Source organism: Echinops telfairi, unplaced genomic scaffold, assembly GCF_000313985.2.
Source record: "Echinops telfairi isolate 266 unplaced genomic scaffold, ASM31398v2 ScPeMD7_31;HRSCAF=116, whole genome shotgun sequence".
Lineage (NCBI taxonomy): Eukaryota > Metazoa > Chordata > Mammalia > Afrosoricida > Tenrecidae > Echinops > Echinops telfairi.
The window spans coordinates 1,929,171-1,948,305 of NW_022103928.1; the positions used below are offsets into that span (position 1 = coordinate 1,929,171).

Here is a 19,135-nt window from a genome sequence, read left to right on the forward strand (position 1 = left end):
AGCATAAAAACAGGGTCACATTGCAGAGTTATTGTAGCTAAAGATGGGGTTGGCAATCTTGCTGCTGGGCCTGAAGGAACAGAAAAACTAAACACAAAGCTTGCCCACATATCAAGGCTCACGGTCCTGATAAACTGAGCATGCTTGTTCGTTTCTAGAGATCACATAACCACTTCGTAGGTCAGTCTTCTGAGTTGTACTCCTCCCATACACGACTGATCTTGGATTACTTTGCCTCCTCAGAGGTAGATGAAGAAGGCAGTCTTCAGAAGTTATCATAGCACACTTGTTTCCCTGGGAAACTGCCTCAGAGGACTGTTGAAAGCAATGCTTTTGGAAGAAAGTAATGGAAGTAGAGTTGGACAGGGGAAAATTGGGCTGTGATGCAGTGTAGTGTGGCTTACGCATCACCTATAGAACTTCTGAAGCAGGAATAATTCCTCAGAGTTGTCTTGAATTGGGAGAAAATGCTGGCCACCTATGTCATCCCATCACCAGCCGATTCGACTTGAGCTCATTGGTAGGGGTTGTGACCATAATCAAGGGGATGCTCTTTTCAGCAGAAGCAATTCCTGAAGGGATTGATACTTGTGGGCTACGTGATAAGTATGCTAACTTACACCTGTGTGAAAGTAGGGGTGGAACCCCAACTATGAATTGGGTCATAACTTGATGATGCCTCCTTGGGGGTGTGACCTCTTTATAAGTTAGAACTACCCCTGTGAGTTTCCAAGACTAACTTTATGGGAGTAGAAAGCCCCATCTTTCTCCCATGGAGCAGCTAGTGATTTTCAATGGCTGACCTTTCAGTTAGCAGCCCAGCTCTTAGCCACTGCCACTAGGGACACTTCACAATTTTGATTAGGATGCCCTTAATAAAATGTCAAATAATAAAAATACATATTTATTCCATTCTCCCTTCATCCATTCATGCAGCAAACAATAAATAACCACCAGATTATAAGAATTTTCCAATAGTTGAGGACAGGGCATCGCAAGTCCTTATAGAAATGCAACTTTCATTTAAATAAAAGGAAAAAAGAAGTTATATATGTAAACAAATAAGCAATATGAGATTGTTGGAAGTATGAAATGTTCACTGGGGGATGAAGAAAGGTGATCCTTATTATTTCAAATGCTCAATTATATTGGTGGGTCATAGAAACCCAATTAAAATGAACTTAAATAAAGGAATTGGATTTGTTCCAAAGAAAATCCATGGAAGAGGCAGAGGAACCCCAGGTGTCATAGGATCTAGGAACTGAAACTCCATCAATGCCGTCTTGCTCACCCTTGCTGCTTCTGTTTTCTTGGCAGCTCAAGTTTGATAAATCATTACCAAAAACTTTATACAAAAAAATACATATTAACTGTCCTTTTATAGAAAACCACTGGGCTCAAGATTTGCTCATAAGGAGACACAGGATCAGTTCTGTGGTCAGGACACTGAAACTAATTTTAATAATGATATTGAATCCATATTATGTATAAAGAATACCATCATCACATAAATGTGTTTACTTTTGAAAATCCATAAATTCTATCATTTTTATTTTACAAAAGAAAACTTAAGGCCCAAGGGAAAAAGTAACTTGTAAAAACACATATTATTAGCAATTATTAAATTCAAAATTGAAGCCCACTTCAATTATATTTCCAAAACACATATTCATAACTACAATATAAGCAGGCCTTCTTCAGGTTAGTCATTGCATAATTATAATAACTACCACCATTTAATTATCTTAACGCACGCCCACTGGTCTTCCACCCAATGTGAAGGCATGGTCATTAGACATTTATAAGTGAAAACCATCTCACACATAGGCTTACAAAATGGGGGATATAAGGAAAACTTGGAAGAGGTAGTCAATATAAAATACCTCTAAAACCACTTAAAGCTATAGCAATTGAGGTCAATCAGAAAATGATTGACTAATTTAGCCAACTCAACTCACATCAAAGATTTACATTCTTTGATTGGGGTCTGTATTACTTTGGAAGATATGTGAATTCTAGAACTATGAATTATGTCCTGACCTAAAAGTTGGGTCACTTGAGCTCTACTTCTTATTCAAAAATCAGTGGCTCTGATAGTGCTGTCGATGAAGTAGCAGGATGCTGGCTTTCTAGACAATGTGGGAGATCTGGCTTTGAGTCCTAGCCAATGCAACATCTGCACAGCCACCACTGGTCAGTCAGTGGTTGCTTGCATGTTGCTATGATACTGAACAGGTTTCAGTGGCGTTTCAAGACTAAACAGACTGGGAAGAAAGGACTAGAGATTAATTTCTAAAAATTCCGCCAGCACAAATGTTATGGGTCACAATGGTCCAAGCCACAACTGATGGGAGAGGACACATAAGACCAGCCATCATTCCACTGTGCATGAGATTTCCATGAGTGGGGTGTTGACGCAATGACTGGTCTTAAGAAAGTTGGCATCTCAGTTTGGACCAATAGCACCATGACTACCTACTTAACATGAGAGAATTAAAATGACAGAATCGAAAGACAGAGGCAGCTTTCCCACTAAATTTTTGAAGCACTCTCTCCCTCAACCTCATTGGTCTTCAGAACAGGTATACATATAGACAAGAATGAAAGCACATATTTATCTAGCATAATTCGTGAGGGTAAGGTTTCCAAATATTAAATAGAAAAAAGAAATCTGGATTCATTTTTTTATCTATGGTACTACAAACAAAGATGAAATGTTTTAGATAAATATAGTCAAACGTAAACCTTTAAAAATCTAAAATATAGTAATTTAAGTGAAGCATAAACAGAATCAAGAAAAGATGCTACTTTGAAAATAGATATTAACAAACTGAAATAAATAAGTGAAAGAGATTAAATGCAGCATTTTCCTTTTCCTAGGTTTAAAAATATCATGGAATTTCATTATGACCACAAGTATCTTACACATACTTTTCTCTATTTTAAAACAAAAAATGCACAGACTGCTCCTAGCAATCTTTATCAATGTTGTGATGGTTGAAAACTTTGGCCTGAAGGCTACTTACTTATCATTTGATTTTTCAGTCCTTGGATTTCAATTTCCAACTCAGCTTGATATTTTTAGTTGGGAAACTAAATTCATTTAAACAGGAGTGTAAAATGTGACAATTGCAAAGAGAATGATTTGAGAAACTAACCATAATGGGAAATTAAATGTCCCACTGAAACACTTTAAAAGCTTTTTACTAGAAGAATTATGTGCTGTAAAATTTAAGATAATAGAAACTCCCAAAATTTGGATTAAAGAAATGTAAGTAAAGTTGCTTAGAGGTGGAACTGTGCTTCTTTATTTAACATCTATTTCTCCAAAACCCACACTTTCCTGACCTATCAATGTATAGATACGCTTCCCGTGATTTGGGGATTGTTTCAGAAATTTTCTTGGAAAACCATAGGAAGTTAGTGTAGGAAAGAATCTTGGAAATCATTTAATTTATCACTCCTTCATTGGACAGAAGACTGAAGCTGATATTCAAAGAGAATAATTCCCTTAAATTTACACTACAAAGTGGTGCTAGAACCCAAGTCATCCATTGTAAGGATAATGATGTGATTATGGTGGTGCTGGTGCTGCTGCTCCTGCTGCTGATGGCTAATATTTATATATAATATTGTGAAACAAGGAATATGATGTGTATTGCACATCAGAAGCTTTAGAATCAGAGAAGTTAACTAATTTGTTCCAAGTCCTCAAATTTGAAACTGTCCAATTAGGCCTACAGCTCTGCTTTTTCTGGAACTAAAATTCATTTCCCTCATGAGTAAATTATCTATTATAGAGATGGATTTCACTATACTTAGATGGATTTTCAACTTCTCCTTTACAAACAAGTCAACAAAAACTCTCACAAAGTGTATTTATAGCCCAGGAGAAATGTAAGCCCAGTGATGAAGTTCTCAAAACTGAACGGATAGCTAGAGCCTTGTAGGACTCGCTTCTAGTCTGATGCACTTCTCACCTCTGAACAAGTATCACTTCCTTAAAGAAGACTTCCTTGACTTTTCAGGATCAAACCCACAGTTAACTCCCCTTCCCAGCACTGGGCAAAGCTGAAATTTTGTTCTTATGTGTATGATGATTGTATATGTGTGCCTTAAAAGACTGTACACATCATGAAGGCAGGAACTCTGGTCTTGTTCATTTGTTTAATCTTCAACTTAGAAACTCTTAACAATCATGTAAAAACAGATTTTTAAAACAGTTATGAGCACTACAAATTAAAGTGTCTGTAATTAAATAACTGGGAAGATGTTTTACAAAACACATCCATTTTCCTTGCTCTAATATTTCACTAGTGGTATGGGTTTAAAATACTCGAGAACTTGAAGGTCAGAAGGACAGGGTGTAGGAACATCAGTACACAGTTAAGGACTGGTTAAACCTGCAACATGGCTTGAAGCATCAACAGTCACCAAAGGGTTGATAAAGCTGGTTGAGTCAGGGGTTAGCAACTAGCATGTGAAGGTGGACTTCAGTCTGACTCAACTGAAATTCAAGACAAAAATTTTGCAAATATAAAAATTATTTAGCTGCTGTTATGCCATTGAGGATAGAATCTTAATATAAGAATTAAAAGGCTATAAGTAAAAGGAAGCAACTTCAAATAGAAGCACTACCCAAAGACTTACAAATGAGTAGCTTAAGCTAACAGTGCCAGCATTTAGCTATTTCGAAAGTAACATTCAAATATACCAACAGCCACAGCAACAAAAAAAATCAAGAAAAACTCCCCGAATTCCTTTTCATGTCCCTAACAGCTGAACACTGTTCTCAAGAAAAGGGAACTATATTGTGCACAGGGTTCTTAGTGAGCTTTGATGTATTTCTTCTCTCCCCCCACCCCAAGTCTACTTTGTTCCTGGAGGTTGGGGAGCTCGGGGGCTGTGTGTTCATTGTGGAAGGCTTCCTTCCATTGCAGAATCACTTATGACAGGCTTCATCAGCCTTGATCAGAGGCTTTGATTGACTTCTGAATTCCCTCCATCATCACTGCACTCTGTCTGCTCGTGCTGTCCTCACCCCAGTTCAGTGGGTGATAGAAGGATGTATTTCACAGCTTTACTTCCTTTCTAGGACTGCAGATAGCTGCAAATGTGTGTAATTCAATAAACCCTTTCCTTGGAGAGGCAAGAGGGGGCCTATGACCTGTGTCAGTATTACGGCTGGTCCACCCCCCCACCCCCCACCCATTTTACCTTAGGGTAAAATGGCATTTTGTTGAGGAAACATAATCTTCTGCTTTCATTACATTTTACTCAATGCCATTTGTTTGCTGTGAGTGCTACACATATTCAGGGCCATATTATACGTGCTGTATGTCCTGTTGCCACTTGAGCGATCATGTCAAATATCAATGGAAACAAAAATAATAAAATGAACTTATTATAAAGATCACTCAGATGTGCTGGCTCACAGTGTCTCTTGGTCTTAACATTTTAGAGATCCTTTTTCCCAAGTCTTTTCTCTGCTATTCCAAAGCAACTGTTTTCCTTTTGATAAAAGCTATCCAGCCTTTTGAATTTTCAAGGAAATATAATAAATAAATAAATAAATAAACAGAAAGAAGGGGGGAAATGGCCAGGTCTACTGAAGAGAGAGAGAGAGAGAGAGAGAAAATCCCATTAAAGTGGAATAATAGTAAAATAACAGTAACAGCAAAAGTGCAAATTCTTAACAGACCTAGGCTTACTTTGTATTTTTTTTATTTTACACACAATGATTATCCGGGACCCTTGTGATGCTGATATGCACACATATTTCCCTGGTGTTGTTCTATGCTACCCTGTCCATTCTAATACTTCCCTAGAGACTTAAAATCTACCTGTAGCATTTTGAACAACATATTTGTATATCACAGCTTCTCTCCAGAATTCTCACTGAATTTTCACGCCTTGGAGATCACATTTATTTGTATGTGTGTTTTGGTCAAAGTAGCTTTAAAAGGACTGCAGATGAAACAAATGCATTTCTGGCATCTCCATATCAAAAATTATGTATTCAAACTGGAGACAATCCCAAGAGCAGCCAAGAGAATGATGAAGGGAATGGAGTGTTCAGCTAAGAACTGCAAGGCTTCTGATGTCCCTCGAGCTGGGAAAACAACAATAAAGGGACATAACAGCTCATCAATATGCAAAAGGCATAGACATCAAATCTGCGTAGCAATGATTAATTCTGGGATGTGGGCATGTACTTTGGCATCAAGGGCTGATGCACCCATCTCACGGGGCGGAAAGGAAGAGTATTACGTGGCATCATTATTTGAAAAATATGTCGTATTAATTATTTATATATAATTTTCTGGCATCCGATGGAATTTTTTATCACTCCATCACAAGTGATGCTCAAAACAACCACATTTAATATTTCAACAGAGAGGGATGTTTCAGTTGACTTGCACTCTGCATTTTCTAGAGGAGAGATTTTCATTTTGCATAATTCTCATTTGACTGTAGCTCATATTTTCATTTCCTAACTGTCCTAACATGAATTAGCACAGTCCAGCATCAATGCCCAAGACAGCTCCCTGATGACCGAGTGGGAAAACCTGAGAGCTGATGGCTCATCAATAACCACTTTTAAATGTGACTACAAACTCGGCCAGGAAGATTCTTGGGGGGAAAAAAAGCAGTCCAAAAGCATGTTTGCACTGGACTATCGGGAGACTATTTTCTCCCCCTGTTCCACTTAGATGTTTTTCTCCTTCCCCCAAAACCCACATTCGTAGTGTCTGATGTGCATAAGTTCACACTGAGTCTGAATAAACTCAATGGCAACTAAAAACACAACATTGTGGCTCTAGTTCTGGGTTCAGTAATAATGGTATAAATATAAGCTTGACCTGGGCACTGTCCTCAAAGATGAGTTCATTAGCCCAACGTGTAAATAATGAATTGCAACTGAGAGTAAGGCATGTAAACCCAGCTAAGATCAAGGGAGGGTCAGCCTAGGAGGTGAGGATTGTGCAGAGCATGGAGGCAGCACATTGTACATTTCAAAAAGGAGGGGCTGCTCCATCTAGTCTCCACAGTAGGAGAGCCAAGCCCTGGTTTAGCACAGCATTCAAAATAGTCTCTGAACTAGATTGGAGCATCGCTGAAAACAAAGCCTTGTGAAATAGTCAGAAACTAACAGGAGAAGGCAGTTATAATCTTCTCTCACATGAAAACATTTTGCTAGGACTTAAATAAAAACACTGTTCTCTCTTACCATAGTTTTTCCTCTAAGAAAACCCACCAAATCAATAAATCCATCAGAGTAGTGTGCAGAGATAAGCGCCATCAACCAGTCTCAGCTGGTGAAGCAAGATGACCCACTCTATTTAACACAGCACATATTTCATTGTGACCCTCTGCTCCTGGAGCTGCAGTCGCTCTCTTCCAACAACGCAGGTCTCTGAGAAGATGCATGGATACAATCATCCACGGAGCTTATTTCTGAAATAAAACAATGGCTGAAACCTACGAGTAAACCTTACTTTAATTTGATGTATCCGATTCAATGTCATAAAATTCCTAATCCCTAAATTGTAGGCTTTGCCCTAAACAATTTTAACTACACTTAAATATTGAAAATATAACAGCAAAATATTTATACATTATCGTTTAATCAGGCACTTGTGGTTAGCTTCATTCCATTTGTATAATTCTGTAGAAGCTATATATGCAGGCTGGTGGGGAAGCTCCTAATGAAGGATTTTCAAAATAAAATGAAGGGGTGTGTGTGTGTGTGTGTGTGTGTGTGTGTGTGTGTGTGTGTGCTTATGGTAGGACAACAATGCCATAAACATTTCCTGCAAGCTGCATAGCTGAATTCCTGAACCATCACAATGCAAACAGTGATGGGAGGAGAGCTTTCTTTGTAGTGAGAAATAATGATTTGATCAATCATCAAGAAAAACACAATAAATAAACATAATTCAATAAAAGAAAGGAAAGAATGCATTGTGATGAGTGGGCAATGCTTCTCCCTGGTTACCATCCATTTTCATGATGTCAAAAGACACAAGTATTAATATATCATTATGACAACTGTAATTAAGATTCTTTGTGGCAGCATAATATCTTTTAAGGATTTAATATTGAGCTTTGTATTTGATCCATTATTTTCACAGATTTACCAAAGTTCCTTATGAACTAGTAATCCATTTAAAGTGAAACCATCAGTGTTTTAATGGAATAAATGTACCAATCACAAACCGTCATCAAGTAATCTGGTTAATTGGATTTTTGGAAAAGTGTTCCCTAAAGACATCAGGGTATATCTCAAGTGCTTTTTAATCTTCTACCAGATCTTCAGATTAATGTGAGTTGGAAAACTGATGCAGAGGAGTCCTGTTGGAGCAAGTTCCCAAGGGGAGAGTGAACACAGGGAAAGAGCTATTGTTATCAAAGTCACATACACGCAGCTGGTTCATAGTTGTATTTTTGGAATACCCTCACCCCAACTATTTGTAAAGTCTTCAGGGTTACCAAATGTTAGGTTTCCTAATAATGAGTCATAAAATCAAAGTGCTCTATGTCTTCCCTCATCGTCTTCATTGTAATTATTAAGACCCCAACACATAGAAGCATCCTGCCCCCAACAATATGTTGATTCTGCAGGAGTTCACATTTTTTGATGACAAAATGTCATCTTCAGAAAGAAAAAAGTTTGCAAAAGACAATCTTCCCTTGAAATCATTCTATCTTTAAAAACAAGTAATGATACTAATAGTTAGCATTATTGAACAATACTACAGACAAAGCAGTATTCAAATGCAATATCAGATGTAATCTCATTTAATCTGCACCTATGGGCAATTGACACTATCATGCCTTTTGTTGGGAATCATCCAGTGGAGACTTACCGGGGCTAAATAGTTAGCCCACAGCCTCAATATTGTGTACCCAGCTCTTCAAAGAACTTTTACACACAATTCCAAACTCACTGAAATTCGTTCAACCTGCTAACACACAAGAACGTTACAAAAGCACGTGCACTTGAGAATTCAAGTCAGATTTCCCATTGATCCAAAGCCAAGGACCAGGTCTAATGGTGGAAACCTCTGGGAGCATGAAGGGGGGGGGGGGTTCCATTGACTTCTGAAATTACCAGTTTTCCAACTGAACCTATAAGCCTCCTAAGAAGTACACCTTCTCAGTTCCAGATGATGGGATTAATTTTCTATTAAAATTATATGTAGATAAATATCTCCAGGATAAACAGGTCAGCTAACTAAGGTTTTGTTTTTCCAAAAGAGAGGGAGGCAACCCTCCAATAGTACAGCTCTAGTCCATATTCCATTTCCAGGTTACCACAAACACCTCGGTTCTGTGGCAGCCTCCTTCTTTTGCGTCACTCCTTCGTCCTGCTCTACACCACAGTGTAATAATTGAGTACACTAAAAAATGCACAAAGCAACAGTGTAAGGAAAACATTCTTACCAGGAAATGCAGTGTCCCTCGGTTCCACAATGACGCGTATACAGTATTAAAACAAGACCATGGTTAGCGGGTTACAGCACCTAGAGTGGGATATAAAGATTATAATTTTACAAATAATCTGAATTTTAGGGAGCACTTTTACATTAATGCTGACCTTTTTATTCTTGTGTTATAAAATTGATTTAAATATTTCTTAAGCCCACCACCCCCATAACTATCACTAGTGCCAGACGCCTTCAAGTCAGCTCTGACTCCTGGTGACCCAGGAGCATCAGAGAAGAGCTGGGCTCCCCAGAGCATCTGCTGCTACATGCCCATCCACTACCTCAGCGACAGCATGGCTCTGCTCACCCAAAAGGTGCCCTGGATTTTTGTCCATAAATTGTAGCATCTGAAAGGGTAGGCATGTGTAACGCAACCACGTAATTACATTTCTCTTTGGAAATATGATTGACGTCTCCCTTCATCCACTTTAAGGTTGTCTGTCCCCCAGGGAGGAGGTCACACACAGTTCCATGTAATCGGTTCCCTCTTTCCTACCCATTCTCCCTTTACCCTTCCTGTTTGAGACATCGGACAGGGCAAGACATGACAAAATACCTATTTATAAACTATCAAGGGCTCATGCGGGAGGGGGGAGCGGGGAGGGAGGGGGAAAATGAGGACCTAATGTCGGGGGTTTAAATGGAGAGAAAATGTTTTGAGAAACGATGTACAAATGCGCTTTACACAATTGATGTGTGTATGGATTGGGATAACAGTTGTATGAGCCCCTAATAAAATGTTAAAAAAAAAAGAAATATGATTGACATGCCTTCCCTCAAAAGTTGAAGTACTTTACAACAGGCCAACATTTGTAAGTATTTCTACTTGGCAGAACTCCACGAAGCGCTTTCTTTTTTCCTCCTTTTTTCTATGTTAGTCACTTACTTTTGTCTGATGCTGCAGCCAATCTGTCAAAGCAAAACACAACGAACGCTCTATCAAGAAGCCCTCGGTGAATTATGGAGTTAACATAAACGATCAATTCAAGAGACGATCTCTCACCCAGGTGTGCTTTGCCAAGTCTCTCATCTTTTTCAAAATCAACATGTGAAACAGAGGATGTGTTTCTACCAATTGTAGACAATCCTTTCATTTTTAATTGCCATATGACTCAAGGATTGGCTCCTGATCTCTGAAAGATTGCTTATAAGCGTCTCCTTGGATTCTGTCCCATGAATATGCCTTTGAAAAGCCCATATTTCCTGTGAGGCATAAGGAAACTCTGATTAAGTCAAAGAATGTTTTGCACACCAGTTTTGGGAAGTTAGTGAACTTCATTCAGAAGAACTAAGTTCTAGCTAATAATTCCAACTCATTTCGATAGGGAAGATTAATTGAAGAGATTTCTGAAATGACAACATCCTTTCTAAGATAAAGAAGGATGGCTAAAATATTCAGATACAACCCACGTCCTTTTCTGCATGTTATTTGACAATCCCTTTGGCCTTATTCCAGGAGCTGTTGCCAGGAAGTTATGAACAGATTGCAATTCGTCCTAAGAACCTCACACTGATATTATGAAAAGAAAATTCTTTTCTGGCAAGCATAAGAATAGTCCCATGGCTTTGTACTTGACCAAGCAACACACTTCCATGACTTTCCCCTTTATTCTTTTGCTTACTAATCTGATTTCAATCCCATTAGGCCTACTTCTGATAATATTATTATTTGCATTATTATAACAAGCAGAATTATTTATGAAAGAATAACAAGACTTGCAATAGCATTTCATATGACTCCTAACCAGTGGGCCCTATAGTATATATTATTATTACTGGAGTCTAATCACCTTTACTAAAGCTGGGTAATAGAAGAGGTTTACTAAATAGAGGAATACAGAAACTGGCCACTGGTGTGTTGTTCCCAGTCTGCTCTGTGTATTAAACTGGACATTCAGTTAGAGGAAGTGAAAAATGAAGCATCTGCACATTGATTCCAAATGAGATTTGCTGACCTAATCCCCACCCCATTTGCTGAGGTTAAGGTTCAAGGCTTTAATATAGAGTGCGCTTTATTTACTCCAGTATTAAAGAACATCAGAAAACTGATATATTTCACAGCCAGGAGCCACTTTTGTTGCCCAGTAGGGAAGCTCTGAGGTGTCTGTTCGAGAGCCATGCATGTGGTGTAGAAGACACAGGTGGCTCTTCCCAACAGGTCCAACTTTCTTACTCCTCTCATTGACCCCAATGACCACAGAAATCAGTGCCTGTGCTCAATTATTCACCACCTTGCCCGGGATTTTCAGGATGATTGTTTGGCATTGAGCTCAGAGACTGTAGCTGCCAATCAAGCTTACATGTATGCTCACAGCGGCAGCAGATGCCTGCTGAGCTCTCATCTGCTTCATTCAACTCTGGTAGCAATGGCACTCACATTAATGGTGCTCTCTCTCGGGGAGAGAGAGATCATATCTGTATTCTTCCATTCCATCATGTTAAAGCGCATACTCTCCAAAATGTGCTGGAGAGACAAATCTTCAGACTACAACAATACTATTAGAGTATAGTTTCAATACGGAACATTTCTCTGCATATATGAGGAAGGCTTCAGAAAGTTCATGGAAAAAGTTGATTATCTTTCAATGTCTTTTCCTTGTGTTCTTGAGGCCCCTTCATATATAATATCTATTTTATTTTTACCTCGTTCTTTTGTTTTCTTTTCTGTGTCTTTTCTTGTGATAATACATCACGCTATTTATATCCACATAATTTAGTATATGTACATATTGAGGGCATATGCTCACATATTATAAAGAGAGTACATTATAGATACTACTATAGTCTAAAGGAGTCCTACCGGTTCATTGGGTTAAGTGTGGGGCTACTGTCTAAAAGAACTAGGGTTCAAATCCGCCAGCTGCTGCACAGGAGAAAGACGTGGCCAGCAGTTCTCTAAGTAGCCAACGCCTTGGGAACCTTACAGAGCAAGTTCTACTCTGTCCTCTAGGGCCAATGAGTAGGCATTGATTCAGCAGGAAAGGGGTTAATCAACTTGATGGCAGTGAGCTTGTTTTTTGCTTATAGACCAAGGAAACCTCAGACCCATTCCACATTTACTGTATTAAGCAAAATACTAAATGTTTTTTGAAGTTGTTTGCCCTAGAAATCTTTACTCTTTCTCCCACCCCCATAAGAGGAGATACTTAGAGATCAGCATTTTCTATTCTTGGTGGAAATACTTTTTCTTTAAGTTCCTATGTTTATTTTCTAAGCGGTACACACATAAATCCACCACCCCACACCCATCCATCCAGTCCATTCTGATCCTAGCAGCCCTAGACCAGGCTTCTGAGGTTGTAAATCTCCACAGAATCAGAACGCCGCCTCGTTCTCCCTTGGATTGGCTGCTGGGTCAGCAGTACACCGATTTCCTGACAGTTCTCCCACGATTATTCCTTATACTTCCTAAATTTAAAGATTGAAAGGAATGCTGAAAAAGAACATCCGAAAAATCTAGAAGCATGTTAAGGTAATATAGGTCTCTGGGCTCTTACTGATGTGCTGTCTTCATTAAAGGGTGAGATGAGGCTATTGCTGAAAGTAAAAAAGCGTAGGCAAAAATAAAACCAACTATATGCACTGGGGGAAAAAATTAAAGGAACAAAATGAAAGAGCATGTACTAGAAGAAAAATAGACTTTATTCAAGTGCCAAGAAGTAGTAACAACTGTACAAGTGTTCCTAGTGCAACTGTGATCTGGGAGCTCTCCCTCTCCTGAAAGCGTGTCCATGCGTCTCCCCTCGCATGACCATCTGGCTGCCTTCAGTTTATCTAGTGTTTGAAAAGAGGACATTTCGCACAACATGGAAACAACATGCAACACAACACAGGCAAACGCACAACTTCGTGAGTTGCTCAGCAATAGAAAAACATAGCATTTGCCAACATGGCACCTCTGGAGAATATTGCTGAAGTGAAACACTCTTGCACCCTGCTCACTATATTGACAGCAAATCATATGTAGATTGCAATTCCATTCTACACAAAAGTAGCTGAAGGGTAAGAGGGCTGTTCATAAATATCACTGCTAGCTTCGACGGTAATACGGCTTGAACTCCAAAAAGGCATGTTCTGCTTGCTGAACTCGCCCCAGTGCCACTGCCGGGCTCCAGAACAAAACCCAATAATGCGATTTTCAACGACTTAATGAATGGCTGCATGAAAGAGGTGCACATCAAATGATAGGCACCTGCGAAGTTTTGTGACCTTGACAGTCACAGGTCTGAGTACAATGCATTGAAGAGGATAAAGGGGAAGTTTACCACCAATGTGGCACACAAAAGGGACACTGTAGCAGACCGAAAAAAAAGTACACATCTAGGCAGGAAATATAGTAAAGTGTGTATTCGTCTCAGTATGAAATTAAGCTAATCCTGCAAACTTTCAGGATGGTATATAGCTCATTGACAAATGAGGTATAATGGAAGATACGTGCAGGATGGGTTTGGCACATAGGACTAACATGTATGACATTTAGCAGAGGGCTGGGACTCATAAGTTCTGTAAAGGGTGCCTGCTCCGAGCTCCTGTCGCGGTGAGCAGCAGCAGGGATGATAGCTACATCCCCATAATCGTCCCAAGGACACCAATGACAGGACAACGACTCCTCTCCACACCCCAACCTACTTCTTTGTGAGATGACTAGAAATCTTTTGAAGATGCAGGCATCCCTCAATGTATTGCTTCATGGGTGACTATGTTTCAGAGTTATGGCTTCTTTCACTTTTTTAAGTCAGTTGTAGGTTCATGTCAAGTCTATCAGGTCCATGTCTCCAGCAGCATGATGTACGCATTTCATGCCTCTGCGTCATAGTTTGGTAAGCTTTGCATCGTATCAATCGATTCACAATGCTATTGTGCACTTAACAGACGACAGAGCAGGATGCACCTAACTTTCATATGCACTGGGGGGAAATCATAAGACTGGCTGATGGTGATGTCAGTGTTTATTGTGTGGTGGGATCCAAGCTGCAAGATCTCTGAGTAGGGTTCCAAAGGCCACTCCAGATGGTGACACACACATCTTGACAATTGCTATGCAAATCACACACATGGCCAGCTACAAGCTTATTCTCATAAGACATGCAGGGTTTTTCCACAATGTGGTGGTCCAGCTTGTGAACTCTTCAAAGCTGCAAGAAAGCGATATTATTAATATTTGCCTCCCCAGTGTCCAGACACCATTACGGGTGGTGTACGGTGTTGGTCATTTCATAATGTGTATTGAATGAAACACACACATTTGGCACTTGGTACTAAAAGCACTTTAAAATTTTATTTTAATTTTTTTCTCAATTCATTTTGAACACTGGTTATCTTCTAATGATTTAAAAGACTAAGCTGAGAAAATCTGAGCTTTTCATCAATATTGAAGTCAATATTCTGCCATCAAAAAGAGTTGCAGACAAGTAAGGTAAATGCTAAGGAGCTCTATGTAAGTTGCAGACAAGTAAGGTAAATGCTAAGGAGCACTATGGTGTAGTGGGTTACGTATTGAGCTGCTAACCACAGGGATAGAACCCACCAGCCCCTCCACAGCAGAACGACGTGGCTAGCTCCACCTGTGAAGATTTGCAGTCACAGAAAGTCAACAGGGGAAGTTCTACACAGTCCGAGAAGGTCATTAGGAGTCAGAATCAATTTGGTTGCATTGAGTTTGGTTGATTTAGGAAGCCAGTGCTACAGCATATAGTCCTGCATCAGCGGTCCTAACTAATCAGTAATCATAACTAAAAGTAACTTATGAGTAGATACACAGCTAAATATGTATGTTAAATAGATGAGGGAGGCCACAGGGGAGTGTATGCTATGCATACACGCATATACTTAATAGAGCATATAGGGACATGTGTGAGGAACGACTTAGACATCTGGACTGAAACACTGAAACCAAAAAACGATTAGGACCATAAGCCTCAGCGGACATCAAGGACAATGGGAAAACATAATGTTCTATATCCTGCGTCTGAGAACTTAAAAACTTAACATAAGCGATATTGGGATGAGCTGGAGGAGAAGTATCTTTGTGGGAAGTATGTGCTGTAACCCCAATAGAAACTAAGGATATCGATAGCTCAGATGAGCTCCCTGTTGGCAATACGCTGTGCCTGTTGTCACACCTTGTTGCCTGGTGCAAGTGTTGGTGGTGATCAATGACCACTCAGGGAGAGGACAGCCCGAAACTCCTCCTTGACTCTGCCCAATGCATGGGTTTCTTTGCTTGATTTTTAACTTGTATCCTTTCCTTCTAATCAATGAATCATAACTGTGAAATATAATAATTTACAGTGAGTTCTATGAATTCTAGGAGAAAATGATCAGAGACTAAGGGGATTCTGAGAGCCCTAGGAAAATGTCAAAAATAAGGGGAGTCTTGTGAGCTGTACCTTCAAGATTGACTATGTGCTTAACTCCAGATAATACATAACCCTAGGTGACACTCACAACTCACTCACTACCATCGAGTTGCTGCCACCTGACAGTGACCAAATAAGACAGGGAAGACTGCCCCTGGAAGTTTCTGAGACTGTAAAGAACTTTTTATCAGAGTAGAAATCCTCATCTTTCTTCCTCAGAGCGACAGGTGGTTTCGAACTACTGATCTTCCAGTTAGAAACTGGAAGCACTCTTGTGACAGGCCCAAAATGTGACAGGAATCTCAGATCCCAGCAAAGCAAGTTTCCTTTGGCTAAAACCCAAGGGGACCAGTTAACTGCCAAGGCAGGTTTGTTTCATAAGGGTAACAGGAAGCATTCATGTGCGGTTTACCAGACAGTGCTTTCTAAAGATTAACTCATCTTAACCTTACACTTTCATGAGGTCGATATTTTTAATGCTTTAATTTTAAAGATTAATAATAACAAAAACAGAGGCACCACGATATGACTCATTGCCTAAGGTTACATAATGATTTTCTAGCATGCAGCTGTACAATGGAAGTCTTACATTTGCCAAAAGTATTATGGTCTCATGAGGACAATTTTTAAACAGACTGCTGAGAGGAAGACCAGCCTCTATAGGCTAATAAAGCAGCGGTTCTCAACCTGGGGCCACGACCCCTTTGGGGGTCGAATGACCCTTGCCTAGGGGTTGCCCGATTCATAACAGTGGCAAAATGACAGTTATGAAGTAGCGATGAAAATAATGTTATGGTTGGGGGTCACCACAACACGAGGAACTGTATGAAAGGGTTGCAGCAGCAGGAAGGCTGAGAACCACTGTCCTAAAGGGTCACAGTATCAGAAACTCCCAGGGACAGTTGGACCCTGTCCCACAGATTCACCATGCGGCTTCTTCGTTGGTTGTTACGGTTGCAGGCATAGTGACCCACCTATTCTACATCATGGTTAAAGAACACACATACAAATCTATAAAAGCCACATGGAAATTAATAAGAAAAGGTGCCTGAAAATCTTTCATGCACTTTTAGGTGTACAGAGAAGTTAGGATCACTTTTACTAGGGCTTTCCATGTCAAACGTTGCAAAAGAAAGTCTTGTTTATTCACTCAAATATGTATTACTTGGCTGCACTGTGTCCATTACTATGGTCAAGGCACTTCTGTGAGTGGGGAGCCCTTTATTCCTGGAATACACAAACTTGTCTAAACAAATATGATAGCAGGATATTATTCTCCATTTCATATTTCAGTCATTGCACCTGTTACTTTGGTCAGAGTATTTATGCAAGAAACTTTCAGCCTCCGCCGGACCCAGGCCATTTGCAAGTGTGGGTCCCAAAATCTCTTGCTTTCTTATCATCTCCACAAAGCTCCATAACCTGGCTAAGCTCTCTTTCCCTTGGATTTCGGTCCATCTTCCTTTCTGTCCAAACCATTCAGAGAGTCACATCCCTGTCTTCCTGTTTTAGACTTGATCATAACCTTGGTTTTCATACCATTGTGGTCCTTGGGGATAATAAGGAATTTTCTAGTCATTTCACTATTTCACTTGGATCTTCTGTTTCACTCAGGACTCATGACTTTAGCAAGGATTTGCAGGACATAAGAATTGGATAAGGTGGGGAGCTACTAAGTTATGTTTATGTTTTTATGAAGGTACTAGATGCTTACCACCGAGATTTGGTTAAACACAATTTCAGGATGTATATTCACAGAGACGCATATGAACACACATAAAATAAAAAGTAAGTTTCTGAAAATGATGACTATTACTAACAGTTTCTGTGTGTAGTTCCTAAAATGATATATAAATATTGAACTACTGCTATAGCCATACACACATACAGATAACACAAAGGGGCTTCAAAAATCCATGGAAAAATCAAGGTAAAAGATAATGGGATCTCCCACAGTATTTTAAGGCCCCTCCATAGATAAATTGATATAGATAAGCAAAAAATGGCATTTTGGTTGACAACATCAACATTAAGAACATTGTATCTTGATATTAAATAACCTAACATAATAATTCTGTTTTAAGATGCTTCTGTCAATAGCCATACGTCTAGAAATCCCACTTCTATTTAGATTAAGCATATTAAGATATGATCAAATATTTTGGAATATATTTATTGAACGTAATTTACTACAGTTAAAGTTTTGGGGAAATTAATATGCTTAACAATAGAGAAATAATGATTTATTAATACATAGCTTATGTACAAAAAATTTAGCATTTCTTAAAAAGTATGCATTGTCCAAGAATATTTAATGCTGGAAGAAAGTTCTTACATTATATAAGGTTAAATAAAGTACTACAAAATTTTAAATAGACCATGAATTCAATTAAAAGCACAGAGGCAAATTAATATTAGACGGAAATATATGAAACTGTCACCATTGCTTATGGGGGAAGAGAACAAAAAATACAATAAATTATACTGCAAACAATTTAATTTCATAAGTGTATTTCCTGATGACGGGAAATTTCTATTTTGAACCAAAATAACCACGATGAAAATTAAAAGAAAAAACATTTTCCCCTGAAAACTGCCTACTTACTTTTGCTGATGTAAGTAAGCAGTCCTATTCTTGTAACTGAACACAGAGAGATGGCATTTCTTTTAAGGATAGAAGAAGAGAAAAAGAGAAAACTCAGAAGCCTAAGAGCTTGGTGCAGAGATGTATCATGGTGGGTGTCTGTGAGGGTGGGACATAGTGATAAAAAGAAGTAGGAATGGAAAGTTAGACGGCAATGCTGTGTGAGGAGCCCTAACTGTCACACCGAGATCATTAAACTTCAGTGTGGAACAGACTGCTGTGGGTTTTTAACAGAAAATGGCAAAAGCAGATGTATATGTCAGGAAGATTTCTCTAGTTTTAAACATTAGTGTTCTCAGATACCCTGAAGGTTTCTAGGATACTGGATATTTTGATTCATTAGGAATGAAAGAAAAGTGTGAGGAAAGAAAGGCATATCTGATTTTGCCTGGAATGGGTTGAGTTCAGCCTTAACTGTAGAGTGTGAATTGTAAGTGCCCCATGTTATATTTCTGGAAAAGAGGTCTATTGGTGAAAAAGGGAGAATAACAGAGAAAATTCCATACTCTAATATAAAGCCAAGAAACTTAGACACAGGACTAACTCTGGCATTTGTTAGCTGTGAATAGGTCACAAGCAACCTGCCAGGCTGTCTTCATTTTTCATCAAACTGGAACTGCCACTATGCCTACCTCTGCACT

General features: G+C 39.1%; 1 protein-coding gene across 1 annotated transcript in view; it reads right to left on the minus strand.

Moving 5' to 3' along the window:
- Window positions 1–19,135, minus strand: part of CHL1 (cell adhesion molecule L1 like) — a 266,472-nt gene that overhangs the window by 201,546 nt on the left and 45,791 nt on the right. The window contains exon 2 of the mRNA XM_030885602.2: window positions 9,448–9,527. The gene's annotated coding sequence lies outside the window, so the exon portion shown is untranslated. The remainder of the gene's footprint in view (window positions 1–9,447; window positions 9,528–19,135) is intronic.